This window comes from Eupeodes corollae, chromosome 3 (genome assembly GCF_945859685.1).
Source record: "Eupeodes corollae chromosome 3, idEupCoro1.1, whole genome shotgun sequence".
NCBI lineage: Eukaryota > Metazoa > Arthropoda > Insecta > Diptera > Syrphidae > Eupeodes > Eupeodes corollae.
The window spans coordinates 21,672,018-21,698,515 of NC_079149.1; the positions used below are offsets into that span (position 1 = coordinate 21,672,018).

Here is a 26,498-nt window from a genome sequence, read left to right on the forward strand (position 1 = left end):
AAAAAATTCGTCCATGCGAGGATGTCATGTAACTTTGGTAACAAAAGGCAACAAAAATGTAATTCGTTTTTGGCTATAAACATACCCAAAGATATATGTACATATGTACATATATATATGGGGGGTGGTGAAATATTGAAATTCTCTGTTGACAAATACGATACGAATCTTTTGTGAAACAAATAAAAATAGCCATGGCTTTTAATGGATTTGAAAAAGAGAATAGCAATATGGCAAGATTTCAACAACATTGACGAAGGGCTTACGTTTATTATATTATATGTATGTATGTATGTATGTATATGTAAGTATAACTGTATATATACTTTATAAACTTTGAGCTAAGCTGTGACTCCCCCATCAGCCAACTTGACTACTGATTGTATCACATCAGACACAACCTTTTTACTGCTTTTTGTATACAGGGTGCCCTTATGTGCCATGACATGACGATGACAATGCAAACTTGATAAATATGTCATGATAAAAAGTAATTTTTTGCAAATTAATAGATAAGTATCTTATATGCCAAAAATTAATTTTCTTGTAAAACTTTTATCATAAACAAGAAATCTTTCTTTGATTTATTGTTAACAGACGAGTGACGGCTTCATGGTTTCTGTTTTTTAATTTAGACTTCTTCCTTTGGGAAAATTTTGTAACGATTTGTTAAAAGTTACTTCTGGAAAGATTTCTCTAGGGAGTAAGGGAAATTCAAAGTTGATATCAAAGCTAATGAAGTTTAAGACTTCTTTCGACTTTTAAAAGACTCAAAAAACATCAATTCAGTCGATTTAAGTCGAAAATTCTGCCCTAAGAACCCAGCTATAGTTTTTAGTTGAATATATACAGAACTGAGCCAATATATGTTACTAGTTTTTGAAACACCTTGTATTGATATGAAAACTAAAAGAATCGATTTTGTTGCTTGTTTTTCTACTTTTGTTAGTTTTTTTTTTTGTGTCTCGTTTTATATTTTATTTTAGTTAAAAAGTTAAACTATTGAGTTTTGTTATTTTGATTACATCGACTAACGGTTTAGTTACATGACACAAAGTTTTCCAATTAAGTTTATTTGTTGTTGTTAATGTTTCTTAAGAAACATAATAATAAAAAGATATTAAAAAAGTAACTTTTAAGAAGTTTTTACAAATTAAAGACATTACTATATTTATTATTTAATATTTTACAAACCGCAAAAGGTGATAAACAATAAGAAGATTTATGATTTTTCAAATAAAATGTGTACAAAATTTTAGAAGAATTTAAATAAAAAACAGTTTTTGAACAAAAATATAAAAAAAATGCTTTTGAAAAGTTTTTCAAAATTTTGTATGTTTGTTTTTAATTCATTCATTTTTGTAAAAATAAGCCCTAAAATTTACCTTCTTAGAGTTTTTGGGCTCACATATATGTGTATATGAAGTTTAATAAATATGACTTCTTGAATTCTTTTGCAAATGTATTGAAATTTTACCCAAAGGGTTTAGAAAATTATAAATACAGAATTTTCCAGTAAGAAGTTTCATTTTGTAATTCATATAGTTTTCAGGAAATTTCCCATAAAAAGTAAAAATTTTCCAATTTAATATCCTCACCTGCATGACAAATACAATCTTTACAATTAACTGTCAATTCAAACAACAAAACAAGCCCCAAATGCCTCAATTCTGCTTAGAATGTCGTCGGAGGTGAAAATGGGGTTAGTCACTTAAAACGTTTTGTATATTGATACATTTCTAGGAATCAATCAGTAGAGAAAGTGTTTCAAGACGACCTGAAAGTTTATTAGTTTTGCGAACTGTCACTTCGAGACTTGGCAGATTTTTGTAGTTATTTTTAACACTATTCATTCCATTTTTGTAATTTTGTAGTTTATACTTGTAAAAGATGTCTGCTTCCAAAGTGACTGCAGCCCAAAACATCAAGAGTTCGCTAAAAATGAAACCAGTGATTGGAAGACCGTTTATAGACAAGTTTTCATTATATAAAAATAATCTCCGTCATCCAATTTTTTATAGTTTTTTCAAAGTCTTAATCGTTTTAATCAAACCCAAAGAGAACTCATGGTTTGATTCGAGCTGTAAAGAAGTTATTATCAGAGGTGTAAGTTTCCATTGTTACAAAGCCAACCCGACTGAGGAAAACCGGAATAAGTTAAAACAAGCTAGAAAGACATGTAATGGTCATATTAGTCGAACCAAATTTTTGCATGATCAGAAATTAAGGAAAAAAATACTACAATGTCCCAAAGGTAGTACAAATTTCTGGTCATTTGTAAAAAACGTACGAAACACCACGTCATCCTCGGTTCCAACGCTCGTCCACAATTACACTCCCTATGTAAGCTCGATTGATAAAGCCAATTTGCTTGCAGCACAGTTTGCTGTTAATTCGACGCTACCGGAAAGTGTCATTAGACCTCCTGTTCTTGAGAGCGTAAATGATTCAATGGGACGAATCTTCTTTCGCACTCGTGCAGTTGCAAGAGTACTGAAAGACCATGACATACACAAATCCGCTGGCCCGGATAGTATCTCCCCAATTGTTCTAAAGAGGTGTTCTTCATCGTTGGCAAAACCACTGCGTAAACTTTTCCATCTTTCCTACTCTACAGGTCTCTTTCCGATCGGATGGAAAATAGCATTTGTCTAGCCTGTCCCTAAAAAGGGCGAATCCTCCTCTCCCTCTAACTATCGTTCAATAGAACTCACGTCCCTTCTTTCCAAGGTCATGGAAACGCTGATTAATTATCAGGTCAAGAAATATCTCGAAGAACGGAAGCTTCTTAATGACCGACAGTATGGTTTTCGTAGCAATAGGTCCACTGGTGATCTCATGGTCCATCTCACCGAACAGTGGAACAAATCTTTACATCGTTTTGGAGAAAGTAGATTATTGCACTTGATATTTCAAAAGCATTTGATAGAGTTTGGCACCAAGCTCTCTTATCGAAAATGCGTGCTTTTGGTATTGAAGAATCTCTTCTTCGTTGGATTAGAAATTACCTTTCTAACCGTTCAATACAAGTTGTATTGGATGGTTACAAGTCTGAAATTCATAAAATAAATTCTGGTGTTCCCCAGGGCTCCATTTTGTCTCCGACACTCTTTCTTAGATCTTATGTCTGCCACTTCTAATCCATTAACCTGTTTCGCCGACGATACAGTACCCTCAGCTTCTCATACTCGTTTATAGATTCACATCCTTGTCCTTCGGATGTGGAACTTCAACGGCAGCGTATGATAAGCTCATTAAATTCTGATCTTGACAGCATTGTCCAATGGGGAGTCAGAAACCGTGTAGAATTTAAAGCTTCGAAAACTCAATGCTGTCTCCTGTCGTTAAAGCGTAACATACCCCCGATGCCACTATCTATGAGTGGCACTTGCATCCAAGAAACTAATCAACTGTCAGTACTTGGTATGTGTATCACAGATCACCTTTTATGGAACGATCATATATTTGATATTGCCAAAAATGCTGCCAGGTGCTTAGGATTTCTCCGACGGTGCAAGAAATTTTTCACCCCTTCTGATCTGGCTGTAATTTACAAAGCCTTCATCCGTCCAAAGCTTGAATATAATTCGCATATCAAGTTTAAATCTCTGGGATAGAATACAAAAAAGGTCTTTAAAAATGATAGGCGATAGAACTATAATTGAAACATTTACATCGCTAGAACACCGCCGCAATGTTTCATGCCTTTCGTTGTTTTATCGATATTTTTACAAACAATGTTCTGTTGAACTAGCCAGTTGCATTCCACCCCTTAAACGATTATGGCGTAATACTCGCACTTCCAGGAATGCTCATCAGTTTCCCTTGAGCTCAATTTCGGTCGTACTGTCAAGTATAGAGATTCTTTCTTAAATCGCACATCGAGAATGTGGAATGCTTTAGCCAAATCTGTTTTTCCCTCCCATTTTGATGTTCAAAACTTTAAGACCAATGTGCACCGGTATCTCCTTTTTAATCCTTCCCTATTTTCCTAATGCTCGCACTGTGTTTAAATATAAACATACAAAGGGTACTAATAACCCCTTGAGTGCCTGCATATTATAAAAAAAAAAAAGTTTTTCAATAGAAAATTCCAATAAATGCTTCCAATTTTCATACACCCCACTTACCAAGCTGTTTTACGTTGACGTTTAGGTTAGGACTTTCCCACATTTCTCGCATAAGATAAGAAAACACAAAATTCTGAGAAAATTTTCAAGGCTTACGAACTTTTGTATTAACATACCTATATCTACATTTATTCATATTGGAAATGTAAATTTAATGATTTCAGGTAAACCGAAATACTTTTATAAAATGACGCTGAATGAAATTGTATTTTTATTAACTTCAAATTTTTATTACTTGTTTCCAACCATTTCAGATGAATTTTATTTTTATTCTAAAGCACATGTTTTTTTTAGATTGCTGCCATTAAAGAAAATAATATCAAATGAATATTACCACAAATGTATGTAGGTTAGGTTCGGTATTCATTTGGAAATCTATACAAAACGATTTCACATTTTACATACAAAAAAGTATGTTTTAGGTAGGCGTAACGTGTGCCTCTATGCATATATGTAAATTTTGTACATATATTCAAATTTGTATATCTGAAAACATCCGAATGAATGAAAAAAGAAACACAGTTCAAATATAAACAAAACAAAATATTATAGCATAGGTACTGTTACTGTTTGTACTTGAAGACCTCTAAACATATTCACACTTTTAACACCCTAACAGTCAAGAAAAAAAAAATATTTGAAACAGCGATAAAATTTCGGATATCCCAGTTTTGTTTTCTTTTTTTGTTTTATTTATTATTGTTTCTTATAACATTAAAAAGAAGAAAAAAAAAAACGGAACCACACAGACAGAAAAAATACAAATAAAAAAACATAAAAATGCTACGTTTCATGAATGTAAATAAAAATAATGAAACCGCAATTTAAATTTAATTGTTTGAATAATTACCTCTTTTTTGGGACTTCAAAGTATTTTAGAAATATGAATATTGTTGTTAAGAAAGTTATTTTAGGGTGAGTCAAATGAAACCATAACTTTTTTGCATCTTTTCTTTAAGCTAAGAAAAAGGCTTTAAAAAGCATTGAAATTCTTATTCTTTCTTTTCTATTGAAACTTTGACCGAGAGTATTAATTGTGATTAAGGCAGAGTTTCTAAACTTTGAACAAAATCAAAATGCTGATAATTCCGAAAACTAATTTTTAAGACTTTTTGCGAGTGGAAGAATTGTAAGCATCAGTGAATTATACAGTCGAAAGTTCAGTGCATTTAATTCAATATAAGTTATATTCTGAAGTTTAATTAATTAAAGTTTAAATCTTTTAGTACTTTAATTTTTGATTTTCTTTTTACGTAACTTAAAGTTTCTTAAATTCTCAACATTATGGTTACGACAGTTGAACTTTCATACCAAATTTCCCAAAATCAAACTTTTTTTCTTTAAAAAATTCCAAAAAGCTGAATTTTGGTAGAGAACACAATTGGTATATCCTTTAAAATTTCTTTTATTTTGGACCAGAATAATATTTTTTATTGAGAAGAGGTGACAGGAGGGTCCAAGTAGTAGGTGGTACAAATTGAAGCCCATGAAATTATGGTAAAGGGTTTATTTTCAAGGTTGTCAAGTGCATTAGAAAAATGGTTATGGGCATTATTCAAAACAAAAACAAGGTTTTTGCGAGACCACAGAAATAGCCTCAGTCTTTCGAGTTAAGTTTAAATCGATATAACTTAAAAAACTACTTATGCAACATTAATATATCAAGTTTAAGATAATTGTCTGCACGTTTATATGACCATTTTGTGACAAAATAAATTGGTTAGGAAATATCGAGATCAATTTCAGACGTACTGTCAAGAATAGAGATTCTTTTTTTAACCGCACATCAAGAATGTAGAATGCTTTACTCTTTTTTTTCCGTATCATTTTGATATTCAAAACTTTAAGAACAATTAATAATCCCTTGAGTGCCCGTTAATTAAATTTTTAAAAAAATCGAACAACTCGTCAAATATTTTTTCAAAAACTATGTTTCATAAAACTTGGTTAAAAAAGTGTTTTCAGACATAATAATAAGCGTCAATATGTTTTTTTTGGATATTAGATAAGCTACAAAATTTCCCAACAACTTTTTTGCAAACAAATCTATAGTTTTCAAGTTCTTGATCCCCCTTCACCCTCCTTTTCTTTCCAGTTCAATTAAGCAAGTCGGAATTTTTGTTGAAGCAAAGTAATTTTTTAATTTAATTTTCCTGGAAGTTTGTCAAAAAAATAACCTAACTAAAGTAAACCTTAGATCAATTTTTAAATTTGCAATTAATCTAAGCTTTTAAAAAGAGACCCAAAGGTTGTAGGATTTTTTCAAATATTAGAAACAAATTTTAAGATATAATTCAGTTGGAAAAATTACATGACATTTAAGAGCACCAAATTTCATTAAAATTCCAACTTTGTCTTTAGTCTTTACTGGTTAAATGGTTTGTAGTCCACTGACGAAGTTGATAACAAAGCGACTATATCCACTATGACTGGCTGTTAAAATTAAGAGAAACAAACTATCAGTATTAAAACCAATTTAAATTTAACAAATTTTCAAGTAATTGTTATCTTTTTAAAATAATATGAAAGTGCTTTACAAGTTATATCTATGCTAATGAATGCTATCAACCGAAAGTAAATGTACAGTAAATGGAACCACTTTATCTTCGCCAAATTTCTATAGCCTAGGTTAAACATTGTATGTGCTCTAAAAAGTTTGCTTTGAAAATAGATTCTTCCTTTTAGCAGAAAACTTATGAATAGTTGTCGAATATGCCCTAGTAACCTTGCAATCTACATTAACCTAATCAATTTTACAGTCGTTCGCATCCATCGTGTAATGTATGTAAATATGTGAAGAGTGGTTAAATTTTAAGAACAGATGTTGATTTTTAATAAAACAAAAATTATTTAGAAAATTAGTAAATTTTCTTTTTGTTATGATAATATTGGTATGATTTAATTATGAATTAATATAAATATTGGCCAAATGGCAGCCATTAGCTCGTTGGCACACATCCATCCGATGGTCAAAATTTTCAATTACGCTGAGGCATAATTGAAATTATATGCCGTTTATGTGTCAAATTATATCATCTTTTTGGCTCTTTAATTGTTGTTGGTATATCCACGTACACTCTCCCTTTGAAATAACCTCAAGGAAAAGAGTCCAACTTTGTCAAATTCTGTGATGTTGGCGGTCAACTGATACCCCTACTACAAGTGATAACACAGCTATTGAATTTCTCTCACAAACGAATCAATTTTTCTTTAGCTTTGTGGCAGTTGCACAGCCTTGTTGAAACTACATATCGTCTTCATTCATATGATCCTATTCGTTCCACAAAAAGTTCGTTATCAACTCACGATAACGAACACCTTTGGATGCATTTGGTTTTTCGACGATCGCTTTTCGATTAACATTCGACAAATGTGTCAATAATGCTTATTGACGAATCCACTGAATTGAAAATGTGCCTCATCACTGAATATGATTTTCAAGCCACTGTTGCTATTTTTTTGAAACTATTCTGACCATTGACGACGCGACGCTTGAAATGTAAAAGAAGCTTTTGTTTTTGAGTCAATTACACCTTGTAAACCTGTAAATTCAAGTCTTTATGCATTATGTTGATGTTTTTTATTTATGTGCACTCAAGAGGATATGAATCCCTTATAATCATTACTCACAATGCGAGTAATTAAGAAAGAAAGAAAGGATTTGAAAGGAGATACCGATGCACATTGGTTTTGAATGCCAGCACATCTTAATAAGTGGAAAATGTTGATCCTGGTTAAGCATTCCAGATCCGTGTAGTGCGACTAAAAGAAGAATTTCTGTACTTAACGTACTTAAAGAAATTGGGCTCAAGGGTAAACTGATGGGCATTCCTGGCAATGCAGATATTCAATTAAATTATTTAAGAAGAGGAATAATGACAGGCATGAGACCTTACAGGGGTGTTCAAGAGAAGCAGATGTCTTGGTGACAGAGCGATCTTCTATCATTTTAAAGCTCTCTTTGAATTCTATCCAGAAGACTCAAGTACGTTATTGAGGCACCAGCCCAAATATGAAAGTTTTACTCAAGTTTATGACGAATAAAAGCTTTTTAAATTATAGCTAGATCATAAGGTGTAAAAAACTTCTGGCATCGAAGGAGAAAACTTAGCAGAATTTTTGGCGATGTCAAACATGTGATCACTCCACAAAAAATGGTTTGTGATGCACATTCCTATTACTCATAGTTGTTCAATCTCCTCGATGCAAGTACCATCCAAGTACCATCCAGAGATAGTGGCATTTTAAGAGGGTTACGCTTTTGTGACAGTACACAGCATTGAGTTTTGGAAGCATTCAATTCTTCATGGTTTTTGATTCCCTATTAAATAATGCTGTCAATATTAGAATTTAATGAGCTGCCGTTGGTAGTCTACATCCAGAGAACAAGGATGAGAATTTTAAAACAAATATGAAAAGCTTAAGAAACTGTCGTTAGCGAAATAATTTAGTGGGTTAGTTTCACACAAAGGATCATTTATAAAAATTGCGAAGAGCGTCGGAGACAAAACGGAGCCCTAAGGCACACCATTGTTTATTTTGTGGATATCAGATTTGAAGTGGACGATTCTTCAGTTAAAACTGAGTTATTCTCTAATTCAGAAATATCAATTGAAATGCTGACAAAACTCAACGTTAGGTGCGGTTTATATTCAAAATCGGCCTTTGAAATTTCAGCACCCTTTAATTTACAACTAAGTTCCATAGCAAAACGTTTTAATTGAACTTCCTGATGTAAGAAAATTTTTGCCATGAGTTACAGGAGTTACAAAAATCAACAAAGTAATAGATCATAAAACAATCTTAACTCAGATTTTCAAACAATTGATTTTTTCAGCTTGAACCTAAGAACATTACGAAGTTTTATTATTGAATCGAGTGATGCTTGTGAAAACATTATTTTTTATAAGAATTTTTAAGGCAATGCTAGCTGCGCTGTTATAGCTTAAAAACCTTATTTTCCAAGCTCATAAATACTTACTTCATTGTTTCAGGAAAGTTTCTTCTTTTGTAAAAACAAAAAATATTATGTATTTTATACATATGCATATTCTTATCTTTATTATTGTTTAAAATTTTAAAAATAACTAAGAGAAGAACACATATGAATAGACATATTATGTACATAAATGTATATTTATTTCCAGTATTTATTCATCATTTGCATTTTTTGTTTGTTTTGTTGTACTCATATTATTTCTATCTTAATACAAATCATTTTCATAGAAAAATCCTTTGTTATAATCCCAACCGAGCCCCCCCCCCCCCCAAAAAAAAAAATACACCCAAGAAAAACATAAAATTTGTGTTATTTTTGTTTTTTCTTCTGTTTTCTTCATTTTACGTTTTTGTAAACAAATTGTTTTGTTTTATTAATATTTTGCTACCTCAACAAAAATATTATGGTAACGATAAGCAAACGTTAAGCAAAGCAAAGCAAAGCTACACAATAAAGACCTAACATTACCTATTCAAAAAATCTGCTATAAAAATAATTGAATATCATCTTTGAAATGAGTCGAAGCTCCTACCTGTCGATGACGTTACCGACAACGCCAACCAAGACGACGACGACGACGACGACGTCGAAGTCGAACATAATGTACGTCGCCATCGTCGTCGTAGACACACCATATTGAAACGCCAACCAACGCCACTGCCACTGCCACCGACCGCAGTTCAAGTTGTTGTGATACCACCCCCTCCCGCCCCCACAACAATGCCTCTCGTAAATCCAAATATCGAAATCAGAAAAAAAATTAATGTTTATCAAGCAATTAATACAAATTTTTAAATTTTTCTTGCGCTCCAAATTCGTTGCTCGTCGGATTCGGTACAAATATAAGAAAATGTTGATTTTAATGTTTATTTTGAATCGCAGTGTAAATCGGCAGCGTATCTCACCCAAAATCCTAAAAATCCAAAATATAACAACAAGAGAAAATAAAATAATTATAATAATAATAATAACGAAGAAACATTTGTTTATTAGTTTGGCAGTCGTTTATTGTGTGAACGAACGGTCTATGTCCTCCCCCAAAAAAAGATAATCTATCTACACAGAATACTCGATTCTAGAATCTCCCGCATGCCATGATCGCCTCCACTTTTCAAAATTCTCAAATACATATTTATGTTTTTTTTTTGTTAGTTAAGAAAATATGTAAAAATGAATTATAATTAAATATAATTTATACTCCGTCTACCTCTAAAGTAATAAAAGAAAAATCTATCTTCTACTAAAAATGTGTGTGTTTCAATTTGAAGAACGTTTATTTAAATGTCCATTCAGCAAAATAAAAAGCTAAGAAAACAAAAAATTGTCATGAATTTTCTAAAAAAAAATAATGAAAAACTAAAAATAAATTTCAAAAAAAAAAAATAATTCTCTGTTTTCTTTTTAATTTTTAATTCCAAATAGCATCATAATTATTTTATCCCCTGCTCTTTTTTTTTCGTATAGTGTTGGATGTGTGCTTTTAATTATTTTAAAATAATAATAAAATAAAAATATTTATAATTTGATGTGATACCTGAATTATTTTTGTGGGTTTGTAATGTGTGCATAGCAGCAGTGCCAGTGCCAGTGTAAGCGTCAGCGCCAGCGCCAGCGCCCCCTATACCTCACATCCGATGTCATTAATCATCGTTTTGTTGTTTAAATTGACTGACAACACACGGCTGCCGGGTGATTTGTCTATCAAGAGTGCAACAACAACGACAACAATAAATAAATAAAATAGTCGAAATAGTCGGGTCTCGGGTGTAAGCGCAACACACTATGCATCAGCAGCAACAAAACAAACAACAACAACAAGAACAACAACAGCAACAAGCATCACAAGATCAGGATATTTGTCATCATCATCAGCCGTCGTCGTTAGCAACATCTTCACATTTGTACTACTATCGTCATTTAAGTCATCATTTGTACAAACAGCAACATCACCAACAAAATCAACAACAGCAACATCAACTACAACAGCAGCAGCAGCAGAAACAGCTTTTCAACAACAATAATAAGCAGTGTCTTCTTCAGCTTCCGCGAAATCTTCTATCTCTTCGGTTAATAATTCGCTTTAGTTCGTGGAAATAATAAAAAAATAAATAAATCTTTAAAAAAAAAGTAAAGGTGTGCATCGATACTCCTGTGGTAAGCCATCAACAGCGTTTAAAGAGTTCACAGAGTGTTTCCCTAGCAGCGAAGCAGCAGCAAAACAAAGAATCAGGAACATCAAGAGTTCTGATTCTGTATCTAGGACTATCCATATTGAAGGTTGGTATCTATTTTTGTGACGTCACAAATGTATATTTTCATATTTTCAAAGTGCATTGCAAGTTTAACAATAATGTAAACATAATGGTTTTTGAAAAAAAGAAATTCAAAAATTATAATTAAGTTGTTTTCATTTCCTATCGAACATAAATATCAAAAATGCAGTTTTTCTTTTGTGTGATTATTTTTATTTCAATCATTTCTTATTTTTTTGTTTTTTGAAGACTTTAGTTTTTCTCTCTCTTTGTGCCTTGTGGGGAATTCAATATTTAAAGACTTGGAAAATTTATTAACTGCTAGACAAAATTTGTGACGCACGAAATTGAATATGATTTTACTAAATTGGTGCTTTAGATAATTTGAAAATATGTGTAAAAGAAAATAATTCATTTTATCTCTATGACATGGATGATGATTGATGATAGGATGATGGGAATTATTGTTATTAGGAGGTTTTGAGCATCATTTTGAATTTTATTTATTTAAGTTTTTAAAACTTTTTTTTTTGTTAAATTTAATAGCGATGATGTTATTTATGGTAAATAGTTTGATTGATGACGGAATTTTTGGGAGTGTTTTAAATTTGTGTCAGAAATTACTACACAATTATGACAACATAAATACATTTGTAAATTAATTAGGTAGGTGGGTAAGAATAATAATTTTTATTTTTGAAAAATTATAGAATGCGAAATCCAATGTCATGTTCAATTTAGTGTTTGTTTTGTTAAGTATAGAGAAGTAGGCCAGAATGAAAGAAATGTTTTATTTATGATATTTATTTGGCAATGTTGAGTCTTTATGTATTAACCTTAGAAGCTTAATTGAGAACTTTTTGATCTGAAGATTTAATGTATGTATTTAGTTTTTAAATAAAAAAATCATTTAATAACTTCACATTTAAACAACGTTAAGTTTTAAGTATTTTGGAGCTTTATTACATAAATTAAATGTTTAAATGGTTCACTTGGGCGTATACACACTTTTTTATTTTGTAAACTCTTCTTTAAGAGCATGTTCGGACACTCATATATTTTTTGTGAACAAAGTTCAATGATTCTATTAATTTTGTTACGTAGTCCTTTGGCAGGTAGGATAGTGCGTTGGACTGTCATGCCAGTGGTCTTGGGTTCAATCCCTGCCTGTGCCATCTAAAGCTTCTATTTCACGGGAACTGCCTCTTGCGAGGAATCGACAAATTCTCCAAGAGAAATTCTTGTCATGAAAAGTGCTTTCTCAAATTAGCCGTTCAGATTCGTCTCAAGAACTGGAAGTCCATTCCATTATTGACAACTGGAAAACAGCAATGGATGAGAATTGTAAGTCCTAGGCCTTAGTTCTCAACGGACGTTTGCGCTACCTAATTTAAATTATGGTCATTGAAAATTTACAGAATTTTTTTCTTCGAGGCTGAAGAAGTTGGTAAGCTCAACGTGACATTTGACGAATATGTTATTAATGTAGCGATAGCAACACTATCTTCCACCACAGTCACATGATGCTGGTTAACGTTTTTTTGCTCTTAAACCAAGGTAAAATTTATCCCTTTTGAAAGGAAGTCCCTTTTGGACTGTTCGCAAGTCCTCACTAAGCAAAGGGCATACAAAGTATTGTTCTGTTTTTGCGTTGCAGGTTATGAACGGGCATTCATTTTTGACTCCATGAGCTCTTCTGGCAGTTTCATGAACTTATCATGGGTTAAATTTTCGAAATTATGGCAGTTACTTTTGCTTCTAGCAAATTGTTATTGTTAATTGGTTTCTCATAGTTGTTTAGCGTAGATAACAAAACAAGTTGTTTGTTTGGCATATAAGTCACCAACGCCATTCTTTAGGAAAATCCAAAGGTAAGTGATTAGACTGGCGGTTACCGCTTCCCGTTATAAACTTTTACGGGATTGTTTTGGTCATCAAGACATTTTTCAACACAAAGGGTTCTCCCATGTATTTCTTGTTGTTGCGGATTTTTTCAAGGTATTGATTTTTTTAATGAGCAACTTCAAGGTCAAGTCATCGGTTGTGGAGAAGTTATCTAGGTAAGGTTGTACCCGGTATTGAAATATAATGGCATGAACAACATCACCACGTCATAGTCACAACCAAGTCCTGTACTTTGTATTGAACAGAGTTTGTTTATTGTTTAAACAAATCGTCGGTACTTATGCTGCAAAAAGAGCTCAAGTCTACTTTTTTGTGATTTTGACTTAATGATGCAAAAATGTCCCAAAGTTCATAGTCTATGCTGTGTAAAAAAAAAATCCAAAGTCTATTTACATTAGTTTTGTAGTTGTTGTATAAAAACATTCAGTCTTTGTCCAAAACATCCAAACGGTGCGAAAGGATCTCAAGTGAACCTGGGTTTTCCTACACATATTTTTCTGTTATCTATATTTTTACTGCAAAAAAAGCTCATGTCCTCAATTTCCAGCAGAAAAAATATTTCAAAGCCTTCATTTATAATAGTTATGAGGAGGTTTCCCAAATGCCTTTTAAATGATTTCTTTTGAATTTACATGTAATTAAATGTTCATTATTGAATGTTTTCATTGTGAAAAGTTTGAACTTTTAACTTTGAGTAAAAAAAAAAACAATTTAAAAGTATCAAAACATTTGTATGCCGATGACATTCAAATTTACAAAAGCTGTTTTTTGGGTTTAATTGAAGACTGCGTCTTAGAAAAGATATCTTACTGGGCGTCTTGCAATGTGTTAATTCTCAACGCAAGCAAATGCAAATGCCTGGTTATATCAAGAAAAGAATTAGATCTAACGTACTTTCCTTCCATAATAATTTTAAACGCGAACTCATTGAATTCGTAAATTCCAGTAAAAATCTAGGTATAATCTTCATTAGAACGTTGACCTGGAATGATCACATCCACAAATTGATAGGTAAAACTTATGGAACGCTTAGGACGCTGTGAACTGCCCAAAACATCACTCCATTTAAAACCTGACTAATTCTAGCTACTACCCTAGTTATACCTGTTCTGACTCATGGATGCGAAATTTCTTACAACTGCGATTCCATGAACAAAAACTAAACATAGCCTTTAACAGTATCATTCGATTCATCTTTGGATTAAGAAGGTACGACCATGTTTCACATTTGCAAGAGATTTTACTTAGTATGCCTTTAAATGACTTCATGAAGCTTTGAACATTGATACTGTTATTTAAAATATTTGAAAACACGTCAACCAGCCTTCTTTGAAAAAATCCGAATGTCAACATCGAACAGATCGACATCGGTAGTTTTGACACGCTTTTCGTGTTTGACCTCAGAAAGGCAATTTTTCATCGCTGCATGTCGCCTCTGGAACTCAGTACCCACTCATCTGAGGGATATGCACATTTTCCAAACAAGTATTAAAATCTATATTTCTAACCAAAGCAACTAACTTAGCTTATCCTTTCTTCTTAACTCTAATTATCTTTTTCTTCTTCTTATTCTATTATTTCTTTGTTTTCAAGTAAAATAATATTTTTTCGATAATTTTATTTTAAATTAATTTTATATTATTTGCTTTTTTATTTTAAATTGTTAAGTTAAGTCATAGGCTCTCACAAATTTATAAGATATCTGTTATCTTACTGTGTAAGCTATACAAATAAATAAACTGACACTATTTGTTGTTTTGCTGTGCGAAATAATAAGTCTTCAAGTCGAAGTGCTGTTCTACTACAGCTTGCTTAAAAAAAGGTGGTTATTTAATTTCCGAATAGTATTTTTTTAATTTAAAGCTTAAATACCTTAAGGACATTCTGATGAAAACCGTGATATAAATTTGTGCATTCCAAGTACTTTAAGAGCTTCAAAACAAATTCCACAGAATCAAATGGTACTTCTTGACCTTTTCAGACTTTTGATGGTGAAGATCTTAATTTGAGCTATTGTATATTATGTTTAGATGCAGCAAACACAACATGGAAAGAGAGTGGAATGTCTCAAGCAATGAAGAATGTTTTTCAGGGAACGACGATGATCTGGATTATATTTCTGGAAGCAATGAATCAAGTGATAGTGATGATAAGGAAGATGACACGGTTTTAAAAGCACCTCAAGAAACCACCGTAGTTTAAGAGAAAGTTCAGAGAAAGTCTCACCTCTGTCTCGTAGAATTGAAGAAATCATATCAGTTGAGTTTTTGTCGTCGAAGTAGTTTGATTCTCCAAGATTAAACTCCAACTTAATATAGAAGTCTCTAGACTGCGATGCTTGGGCCTGATTAATGACATTTTGACGATATTTCTCATCCAATTTCGCAAGGAAGTAAAGATTTCCTTTAAAACCCGTTAGATTGTTCAAATCAAATTCGATCGATTCACCCGTCAAATTAGCAAGGGCGATCCAAGTTTGAAAAAATTAAGTCGATTTATGATGATAAACTTTAATACTCTATTGACCAGACTTGATGAATCCAATCGGAGTATTTTTATAACGTAATCAAAATAAATCTTGAGCGTGTCGATGAACAACGGTGGCAAACCTGTTTTGATATGAAGCAAATAATAAGGCGTTATTGATGGGAGAGCAAAGACTCGCTTAGAAAAAAAAGTTATCATTTTTCCACATCCTCACATTCTTTGTAGCCCCACACTTGCGAGGAGTAAAGCATTATAGATTTTGCCACAGCTTGAAACGGTTCATATTTTGCTGAGTGGTGGATGGATTTATTTCACCTCCTAAAGTTTCAACTTGATATGTTTTTTCATCCAAAGGTCACTTGTTATGGTCACTTCGAGGTATTTAACTTCCTTAACAACTTGAACTTTCTGATCCTGGTACTTCCATTTTTTATAACTAGCGTATCTTTTTCTGAAGATCATTATGTTAGATTTAGCAGTATTTTCCAAGTTTGACGATCATTTCTGGGAGTTGGTCCGGGGATTCCGATAAAAGTACGATATCAATTATCAACAGCATACAATAAGCCCGGAATATTTTCTCCCGTAAAGTTCACCCCTCCTCCCGTGTGCTCTCTTAAATCCTCAATAAATAGAATGAATAATAGAGTACTCAAGGCACATCCTTGTTTTAGGCCCATCAAAGAACTGAAATCCATCGCAAACGGCTATTGAATCTTTAGCATAAAGATCTCTTAACATACTGCTACTTTTGAAAGATATGCCGATATTCAAAATATTTAGAAAAAGAGGCTGGGATGCGACCCACACTGATAACTTCCCTTCCCGTCTGTCGATTTGTCTTGCTTAAAAGTTTGTCTATATGTACTCGTATCAATTTTTACCAAATTTGCGTACTATTTTTTGTAGATTTTATTTTTTATGAAAAAACGGACTATTGGATTTTTATATAAAAATTACTGAATATTGAAAACAATATTTACTGTGAAATAAAATAAGTTTCAAGTAAATATGTTTAACTTCATAAAGGAAATTATTGTAATGGGCCCGATTTGTCAAACTGAAAATTTTGACATTTCTCAACGTTTCAAGGTCCCTAGAGTCGAAATAAAAGATTTTTAGAAAGATGTCTGTGCGTGCGTGTGTACGTCCGTGCGTTTGCGACGTTTTTTTGTCGTCCCTAGCTCAAGAACCAGAAGAGATATCGATCGTCATACAGATAATAAGGCAAAAAGATGCAGAAAGGGATATCAAGACAATTGCGTCGGTGGTTTTTTTTACCATAGCAGTTTGAAAAAAAAGGCGAACATTTTGGTTAACCCTAAATATCTTATGAACTGTAATGTGATAATAAACAAGTATATTTTTTTGAAAAAAATCCAATTAACAGTTTTTTATAAATAAAATAAAAACTGCAAAAAAAAATATGTCACCTCAAAAATTTTACGACTTAAATATAATTTCATTTCCAAACAAATTTTGTGCAACGAAAAATAATGTTTTAAACATCTGATCAAGTTTTGAGAAAAATCGAATTGACAGTTTTTTTTTATAAAAAAATATAAATCTAAAAAAAACATTACTCAAAGTTGGTAAAAATTGAATATCGATTCAAATATCTTTTTAAAAACTTGAAATTTAGGCTTATTTTATATTATAAGAAATATTGTTTTCAATATTCGATAAAAATTTGAAAAAAATCGAACTGACAGTTTTTTTACAAAAAATAAAAACCTAAAAAAAAATTAATAAAAGTTGGTAAAAATTGGCTTTCGACTCAAATATCTTTTTAAATCCTTGAGATATTGGCTTTATACTACTTTTATCTTTCAAAAAATATTGTTGTTAACATTCAGTAAAATCTAAAAAAAATCGAATTGACGGTTTTTGTACAAAAAATTAAAAACCTAAACAAAATTTAACAAAAATTGGTAAAAATTGATTTTCAACTCCAATATCTTTTCAAAAAATTGAAATATTGACTTTAAACTAATTTTATATTATAAGAAATATTGTTTTCAACGTTCGATAAAGTTTTGAAAAAAATAGAATTTACAGTTTCTTACAAAAAATTAAAATCCGAAAAAAAAAATAACAAAAGTTGGTAAAAATTGATTTTCGACTCAAATATCTTTTCAAAAATTTGAGATAATAGCTTCTTACTAATTTTTACTTATAAGAAATATAGTTTTCAACATTAAGACAAATCGAATTTACAGTTTTTTTTACAAAAAATTAAAACTCTATAAAAAAGCAATACTAAAACTTTGTAAAATGTACTTTCGACTCAAATTGCTTTTCAAAAATTAAAAATATTGGCTTCAAACTTATTTTATTTCACAGAAAATATTGTTTTCGATACTTAGTAATTTTTATATAAAAATCCAATAGTCCGTTTTTTCATAAAAAATAAAATCTACAAAAAATAGTACGCAAATTTGGTAGAAATTGATACTACTACATATAGACAAACTTTTAAGCAAGACAAATCGATAGACCAGAAGTGGCTTTCTCATAGTTATGGAGCGTTCGTCGATAACAAAACAACGTGTTTGTTTTTCATAAGTCGCCAAGGCCAGTCTTTTACTATTGTGAGCTATGTTTTCGTTCATAAAGCATCTCTTCCATTAAATATTAATTGCAGTGTTTGCCTGTTGTAGTTTCTCGCTAAAATGTTTCTCCAAATTCAGGTTTTTTGAAAAACTTACTTCTAGGTATTTGTATTGATTAACACATTCTTTATCTTTTCCGTTGAAATTGCACTTTTGATTCGATGCTTTTCGTCCACCCCCTATCTTAAATATCATCACCTTAGATTTTTGTGTATTGACTGTAAGGTTCCAAAGAGAGAGTAGTAGTGGTGTTCTCTATTTATCATAAGTTGTGGTGTTTCTCGAGAATACGTAAAAATGACTATATCATCAGCAAACATTAATGCCTTAATACGAAATCCTGCTAAATCAAAACCACCTGGAAGGTAATCTACAAGGTCATCTATGAACACCGAAAACAAGATGGGACTCAATGTACACCCCTGCCTTACTTCTAAGCTCAGCCTGTGCTCTTCTATACAGCTCTTCGAGAACGCGTCTGAACTCAGAGACAAGCCCAGGCCATATAGCTTGTAGAAGAAAGAACTTCGGTTGATTGAGTCGAATGCTGCTTTGAAGTCAATAAAGAACGCATCCAATTTTCTTCCCTGCTTGATAAAGCTATCAGCTAGACTCCTGACAATTAAAATATTGATCTAAAGCATGCTTTCTTGAGTCTCTTTTAACAGGTTCTGATCTGCAATCCACGTTGTGAGTCTCTTCTGCAACAGAGCTGTAAAAATCTTATAAGTCGAATTAAGAAAAGAAATTCCACGATAGTTTGCTGCATCCAACAAGAATCCTTTTTTGTTTATTGGGAAGATTATATCATCTTAAAATTCATTTGCGGAAATATGCCTCTCAAATACTCCATTAAAAAGTATTACCAGTCGTTCTTTTAATATGACTTTTCCGTATTTATAGAACTCAACAGGAATACCATAATTCTATAAAATGAGTAACTTAAATGTTTGCACATAGTGTCTTATGAACTGCGAATTTACCATTCAATTCCCACGAAAATTTCCAAAAATCGGTGGCGTTTTTGCAGAGTGCCAGTTTAGATGCCTGCAGTACTTCATAGTTCTTCTTATTGTTTTTACATAGCTGCTGGTATTAAAATTTGGCCTCTAAGTAGTTTCTTCGAAACAGTAGGAATATTAAATTGACAGAAAGAATTTCTTAAATCTTATAAACATTTAGTTTTTTGTGGGTGACAAGGCAATAATTTTAAAATTTATTAAAATCTCTATATTGTAGGCATTTTATTTTAAAAGAACACCCTGTGTTTGTCCTGGTGCAAACTCGTTACTTTTTAGTACTAACAACATGCAAAGCAATTGTTAAATACTCTAATCGTATGATCTTCCCGTAAGCTATGTTATACATAAATTATTTGAAGCTATAAATACAACCTTCGCTTAATATTTGTCCTCTTTTATCGAATAAAACTATACTTGAACAAGCTCGAAATAAGTGTTTTAATCGTTTGCCGAAGATTATTCCCTACAAATTCAGAAGTGGGATCTGATACTCAAAACGTTTATTTAAAAATAATAAAAAGTTTTAACTTATAAAGTGTTTCGCATAAATATGTCGGAAGAATTTGATAATTTTCTAAATAAAGCAAAAGTTGCTATTCTTAAAGACATTTTACGATCAATTAATGAAAAAACCGATGGCACAAAAGCGATGCTAAAAATGAGAGTTCAAGACGCAGTTAGAGGTTATACCAAGGAAGACCTGCAAAAGCTTGCAAAAAATTTCATGCCTGAGCGTAACCGCAACGAGTCAGAATCTTCTGACGATCATGGGTCTGAGCTTGAAGGAGAACCACCTGCAGAACAAAGTGATGACATCGATGAAGAGCTAAATAATCTGCGAGAAGCATGCAAGAAGAAAGAAGAGATTATTCTACTCAGACGTAAGCTGAAGGAACTGCAGATCGAAGACGCCGCTCATGAAAATCCAAGTCAAAAGCCACATGTTTCTAGTAGTTTCAAAGACATGGAAGACTTAATGTGTCCATACAGTGGGGATGACAACTTTCCAATTGACAGATGGGTCGAACATTTTGAGGAATATTCTGAAACCCTCCATCTGGACGACCGTACCAAGTTCATTTTCGGAAAAAGGCTCCTTATTGGAACTGCAAGAATTTTCATACGATCTTTGAAAACTCGAACGTGGACTGAACTGAGAAATGCTCTAATGGGTGAGTTTAAACGAATCGTAACTAAAGCAGATATTTTCAGTGAGCTTAATGCGAGAAAACGACGTCGTGACGAGACCATACAACAATATGTGCTCTCAATGCAAGAAATTGCTTCACATAATCCGATCGAGGAGGAGGATTTAATCCAATTTATAATCAAGGGCATATCTGATGTGGAGATTAATAAGAGTATTCTCTATAATGCCAATAATATCGAAGAACTCAAAAGCGCACTCAGAAAGTACGAGAAATTTAAGAACAACAGCCGTGAACGTGACAATTTAACATACAAGCCTAGTACGTCTCATAATTATCGAAACAAGCACAGAAACATTCCATTAAAAAAGAATGTTGAGAGAGAGGCAGTCGATGCACCTGTTAGCAATTTCTATCAAAAAAAAGAATTCACTTGCTTTAAATGTGGTACACGTGGTCACATTGCTAAAAATTGTTTGAAAGATAAACCAGTTTTGACACTCAAGGCCAACAGCAACAGCATTGAAGATTACCAACAAATATCCAACCAACAAATTCACCGAGAAGCCAGAGAAATATTTAATCGAGAAAGAAGCAGATTCCAACAACGATGCAGCCTAGAAACCAACAATTTTGAGAAGCAGATTTCTTATCGATTCATTGAGAGCGGCTTTGAATGTTCATCTGTACTCACAACACTCTTGGACTCAGGGAGTCCAATAAGCTTCATCAAGGAAAAATACTTGCCGCCGTCGTTGATATTACCTCTGGATAAAAATAGTCAGTCATATTTTGGAGTCAACAATAGCCCGCTCCAAGTCTTGGGAAGTGTTAATACTTTTATAATTTTTGAAAATTTAAACACAAATTTATCTCTTTTAGTAGTTGAAAACAATTCCATGAGTTATCCAGCTGTTCTTGGACGAAATTTCATCGATAAAATTGGTATGGTGCTTACAAGATGTGAAACTAAAGGTGAAGGTGATATAAACGTAAATTTGTCGGAGTCATCAAACAACGTCGTGGAGTGTAATCGTTCATCAGATGTAACATTGTCGTCATTAAATCCGTATCCAGAAACGCATGTTTGCATGAATTTGTCGTCCTCAAGTCAATGTCAGTGTCCGCATGTAAGTAAATTAAGTGAAGAGGTTAACTTTATTAAACAAATTTATAACATTAACTTATGTGATGAAGAATCAGAGTTAGATATTAGGGTTAATTCAGATTTGCCATTTAGTGTTCAAGAAAGTGTTAAAAATGTAGTCAGACCAGCTTTTGATAAGAGTTTAGATTGTGTTGTGCCCGATGAGAATGAATTTAAAATGAGTATTGTTTTATCAAAAGATATTCCGTTTCATTGTCCTCCTAGAAGGTTACCATACTCTCATAAGATCGAGCTAGAGAAAATTCTTAAGGATCTTTTAAGCAAAGGCATAATTCGCGAGTCAAATTCTCAATACGCGTCTCCAATTGTACTCGTTGAAAAGAAAAATAAAGAGTTTAGGTTATGTATTGATTATAGGGAACTTAATAAAATAACTTTGCGTGATAATTATCCGTTACCCTTAATTGAAGATAACATCGACCGATTGAAAAATAAAAAATACTATACTACACTAGATTTGAAAAATGGTTTTTATCATGTTTCACTTGAAGAGGAATCAAGAAAATACACATCATTTACGACACCTATTGGACAATATGAGTTCACCAAAATGCCGTTTGGGCTTAAGAACGCCCCCTCTGTTTTCGAGCGTTACATGAAGCATTTATTTGGTAAACTCATACAGCAATCAAAAGTGTTGACGTACCTTGATGACATCCTCATCGCGACAGAAACAATTGAGGAACATATTGATATTTTAAAAGAAGTAGTTAATATAGTTGTCACTAAAGGGTTGAAACTCAGATTGGATAAATGTGTCTTCTTAAAAGATGAGATAACCTATTTAGGTTACAAAATTAATGAAAACGGTGTAAGTCCTAATGAAACAAATTTAAAAGCCATAGAAAATTTTCCACTACCTACTTCGACTAAAGACATTCATAGTTTTCTTGGACTTTGTTCCTACTTTAGGAAGTTCATAAATCAATTTGCCAACAAAGCCAAACCACTTTATGATTTGTTGAGGAAAGATGCAACATTTGTCTTTGGTCCAAAAGAAAAAGCCGTTTTTAACCTTTTAAAAAGTAAACTGATTTCAGCGCCAGTTTTGTCAATTTATAGTCCGAATAGTCCTACGGAACTACACTGCGATGCCAGCACGCATGGATTTGGAGCCGTGTTGTTGCAAAAGCAAAGTGATGGTAAATTTCATCCAGTGTTTTATTTTTCCAAACGTACGACTGAAGCTGAAAGTAGGTTCCATAGCTACGAACTCGAAACCTTGTCCATAGTCTATGCTCTAAGGCGTTTCCGAATTTATTTACTTGGCATTCCATTTAAAATCGTAACGGATTGCCAAGCTCTTGTTTTAACACTAAACAAAAAAACTTTGAATCCTCGCATATCGCGATGGGCTCTTGAGTTGCAAGCATACGACTATTCTGTGGAGCATAGAAAGAGTGATCGAATGTCTCATGTTGATTCTCTCAGTAGATCTTTTAACATTTTGCACATTGATGACGAATCATTTGAGTTTGTACTTGCCGCTGCCCAAAAACAAGATCCTAAAATAATAGCGATTGCAAGTGAGTTGATTAAGTCTGAAAGTCCTCACTATGATATGGTTGATGGATTGATATATAGGAAATCAAAAGATAATATACTTTTTTACGTTCCATCTCACATGGAAGAGCAAGTAGTCCGGACTCATCACGAAGCCCTTTGTCATCTGGGAGTTGACAAGTGCTTTGAGCACATATCTCGAATTTATTGGTTTCCCCATATGAAGGACAAAATTAGAACCGTTATCAAGAATTGCCTTAAATGCATCTACTTTTCACCTGAATCTGGGAAAGCAGAAGGTGTTCTCCATCCGATTCCAAAAGGGAACATACCTTTTGATACGCTACATATAGACCACCTTGGTCCATTTTCCAACTCGCGTTCCAATAAAAAACATATTTTCGTGATGATTGATGGCTTTACCAAATTTACTAAGCTTTATCCAAATAAAAGTACCTCAAGTAAAGAAGCTATAGAATGCTTAAAATCATATTTTGCTAATTTTTCGAGGCCGAACCGAATCATATCTGACCGCGGGACATGTTTCACATCCAAAGAATTTTCGGAGTTTTTGCATGACAACAACATACAGCATGTCAAGGTTGCAACGCACACCCCTCAATCTAATGGTCAGGTGGAAAGGCTTAACCGCATAATTACACCAATGCTTGCAAAGGAATGTGAAGCGCATACTACAATTGATTGGGACAAGCATCTTGAAAAGGTTGAGTTCGCCATTAATAACAGCGTAAATAGAAGTACCGGATTTACACCAAGCACTTTACTTTTTGGTAGAGATCAGAAAGGAAAATTTTGCGATAAAGTTAAAGAGTTTTTGGTAAACAATTTAGGTTCTGATAAAATAAATTTAGATGAAATCAGAAAAGAAGCTGAGGAAAAAAATGAAAAAGAGCAATTAAAAAACAAATTATACTACGATAACCGTCATAAAAGTCCAACGGAATATAAGCAAGGAGATTATATAATGATTAAGAACATAGACACTACTCCAGGGACGAACAAAAAACTGTTAGCTAAGTTTCGTGGTCCATATGAAATTAAAAAAGTACTTCCAAATCATAGGTATGCCATAGGTGATATAGAAGGACTACAGTTAACCAGGTTACCGTATAAGGGTATATGTTCTCCTAGTAATATGAAATTATATGTGACTCCGAATATTGACCTGATAGATGATGAACTTCATGAATGTGTTTCTAAAAATTAATATTTTTTACATGAGTTATGATATTAATCTAGTTACACTTGCTGCACACATGCTAATTATATCGATGAACTTTTATCCATTAAGCTTTTAAATAATTCTTTTAATTATTCAATTCAATATCTTGAATAATTTATTTAATTAAAAGAAAAATGTATGTTTTAACTATTCAATCAACAAAAAAAAAGAATTTTATGTTTTCGAATATAATAATATATGTAACTCAATTTAATTTAATTAATAAGTTTTCTTAACTTTTCATTTTATGAAATATGAACAATTTATTTTAAAAATTTCAATTCAAAAAACATGAAATATTTACTGTAACAAGTTTTGTTTTTTTACAAAGGTAGTCGTATACCTCATTTATGAACGAAAATTTTGTATTTATGTATTTATGACTTAATGTAATCGTAATGATGTTTTTATAAAATTTGTAATCGGGACGATTGTACGGTCAGAATGGCCGAGCTGTAGGCATTTTATTTTAAAAGAACACCCTGTGTTTGTCCTGGTGCAAACTCGTTACTTTTTAGTACTAACAACATGCAAAGCAATTGTTAAATACTCTAATCGTATGATCTTCCCGTAAGCTATGTTATACATAAATTATTTGAAGCTATAAATACAACCTTCGCTTAATATTTGTCCTCTTTTATCGAATAAAACTATACTTGAACAAGCTCGAAATAAGTGTTTTAATCGTTTGCCGAAGATTATTCCCTACAATATTATTCTCTTTATAATAAAATCTATACCTTTTCTATATTAACCCATAACTATCCACATACAGCAGAATTTTAACAATTTGATTATCACTTTTTTTCGACTTCTCACAAAATTTATCTTTGGTCAATGTTTTGGTCAAAATCCGGAATTTAATCAATACTATTATTTTTATTACTAAACCAACCAATGAACTTATGATGTTGTGGGCCTTGGAGTCTATAGAAACTTAAAGTTCTCTGATATTTAATTTGCACTCAAATGCGTTTTCGAAGTTGTTATTATTGAACACTTGAAATTGTGCAATTAAATATCAATACTGTGCACCTATAAAATTTTCCATTAAATTTGAAAGTATCTCCCATATACAAGTCCCACCATCATCATGGCGCACGTCCTACACAAGTTTCTCAACTTCAACTTAAAAGTATCACTCCCATGCAAATTGTTATTCATTCATACTTCTTTACGAAAAATAAGTTATAGTAATCGATTAAAGCAAAATATGTTAATTAAGTAATTTTGTTCTTTCTCTGTGAAAAATGGTGTCAGAAGTAACCAACCATATTGAAAATCATGTAGCGTAAAAAAAATTAATACAAAAATCTGCATCTGACTTTAAAGTATTTAAATTTATAATAAATTATGGTTTAACCATAAATATTCATTGGGTGCTGCAGATGTGGAATTTAATTTTCTGCCTGTCAAACCTTAACTGGGATGAAAAATATAAAGAATGGTTTAAACTTGCTACAAACCAACAACTATTTGACTATATTAGTCGATTAATCATTTGATAAAGTCTTGGACAAGAAGGTTTAAAAGCCATTCTTCTAACTCTCAACAGTCATGGACAAAACATTTTGTCTTTTTTTCTTAGTTCTTTTTTTGTTGAAAAGGGCATTTTACAATCGGTAAAGAAATCTCAGATTTGAAAGGAGGTTTAATATAAATTGAAGTCAGAGTCCAGGTCCAAGGACTCTCTTGTTAAGGTTAAAAGCAATACCTATACCTTACATTATTTATCTCAATCTTTTTGGTGAGTCTTTGTCCGCTTTTGGCTTTGTGGTCTAGTTGGATTTTCTTTAACCAAAAGAACGAACGACTCCTTTTACAATGTCACTCCTAGCTGAGATATCAAAAGATTAATTCCCTATTCGCTTTCTATTCGATGTCATCATCTGTTCTAGCCTGAGTACAGTCCTCCTTCTTTGTCGGATAAAAGGGCTCGTATAGACAAATCTTGAATATTAAATTATACATCACCAGAAGTTGGGAACTTGAAGCAAAATGGGGCAGTTCGGATGCCCCCAAAGATGAG

The 26,498-nt window shown here is 32.3% G+C and overlaps 1 protein-coding gene across 20 annotated transcripts in view; it reads left to right on the forward strand.

Annotated features, from left to right (window-relative positions):
- The window catches only part of LOC129952313 (potassium voltage-gated channel subfamily KQT member 5), a 498,379-nt gene that overhangs the window by 35,648 nt on the left and 436,233 nt on the right, over positions 1-26,498 (forward strand). For 3 of the 20 annotated variants that reach the window (XM_056064843.1, XM_056064842.1, XM_056064844.1), the window contains exon 2: positions 10,594-11,406. The exons of the other annotated variants lie outside the window; for them this stretch is intronic. The gene's annotated coding sequence lies outside the window, so the exon portion shown is untranslated. The remainder of the gene's footprint in view (positions 1-10,593; positions 11,407-26,498) is intronic. 20 annotated transcript variants of the gene reach the window in all.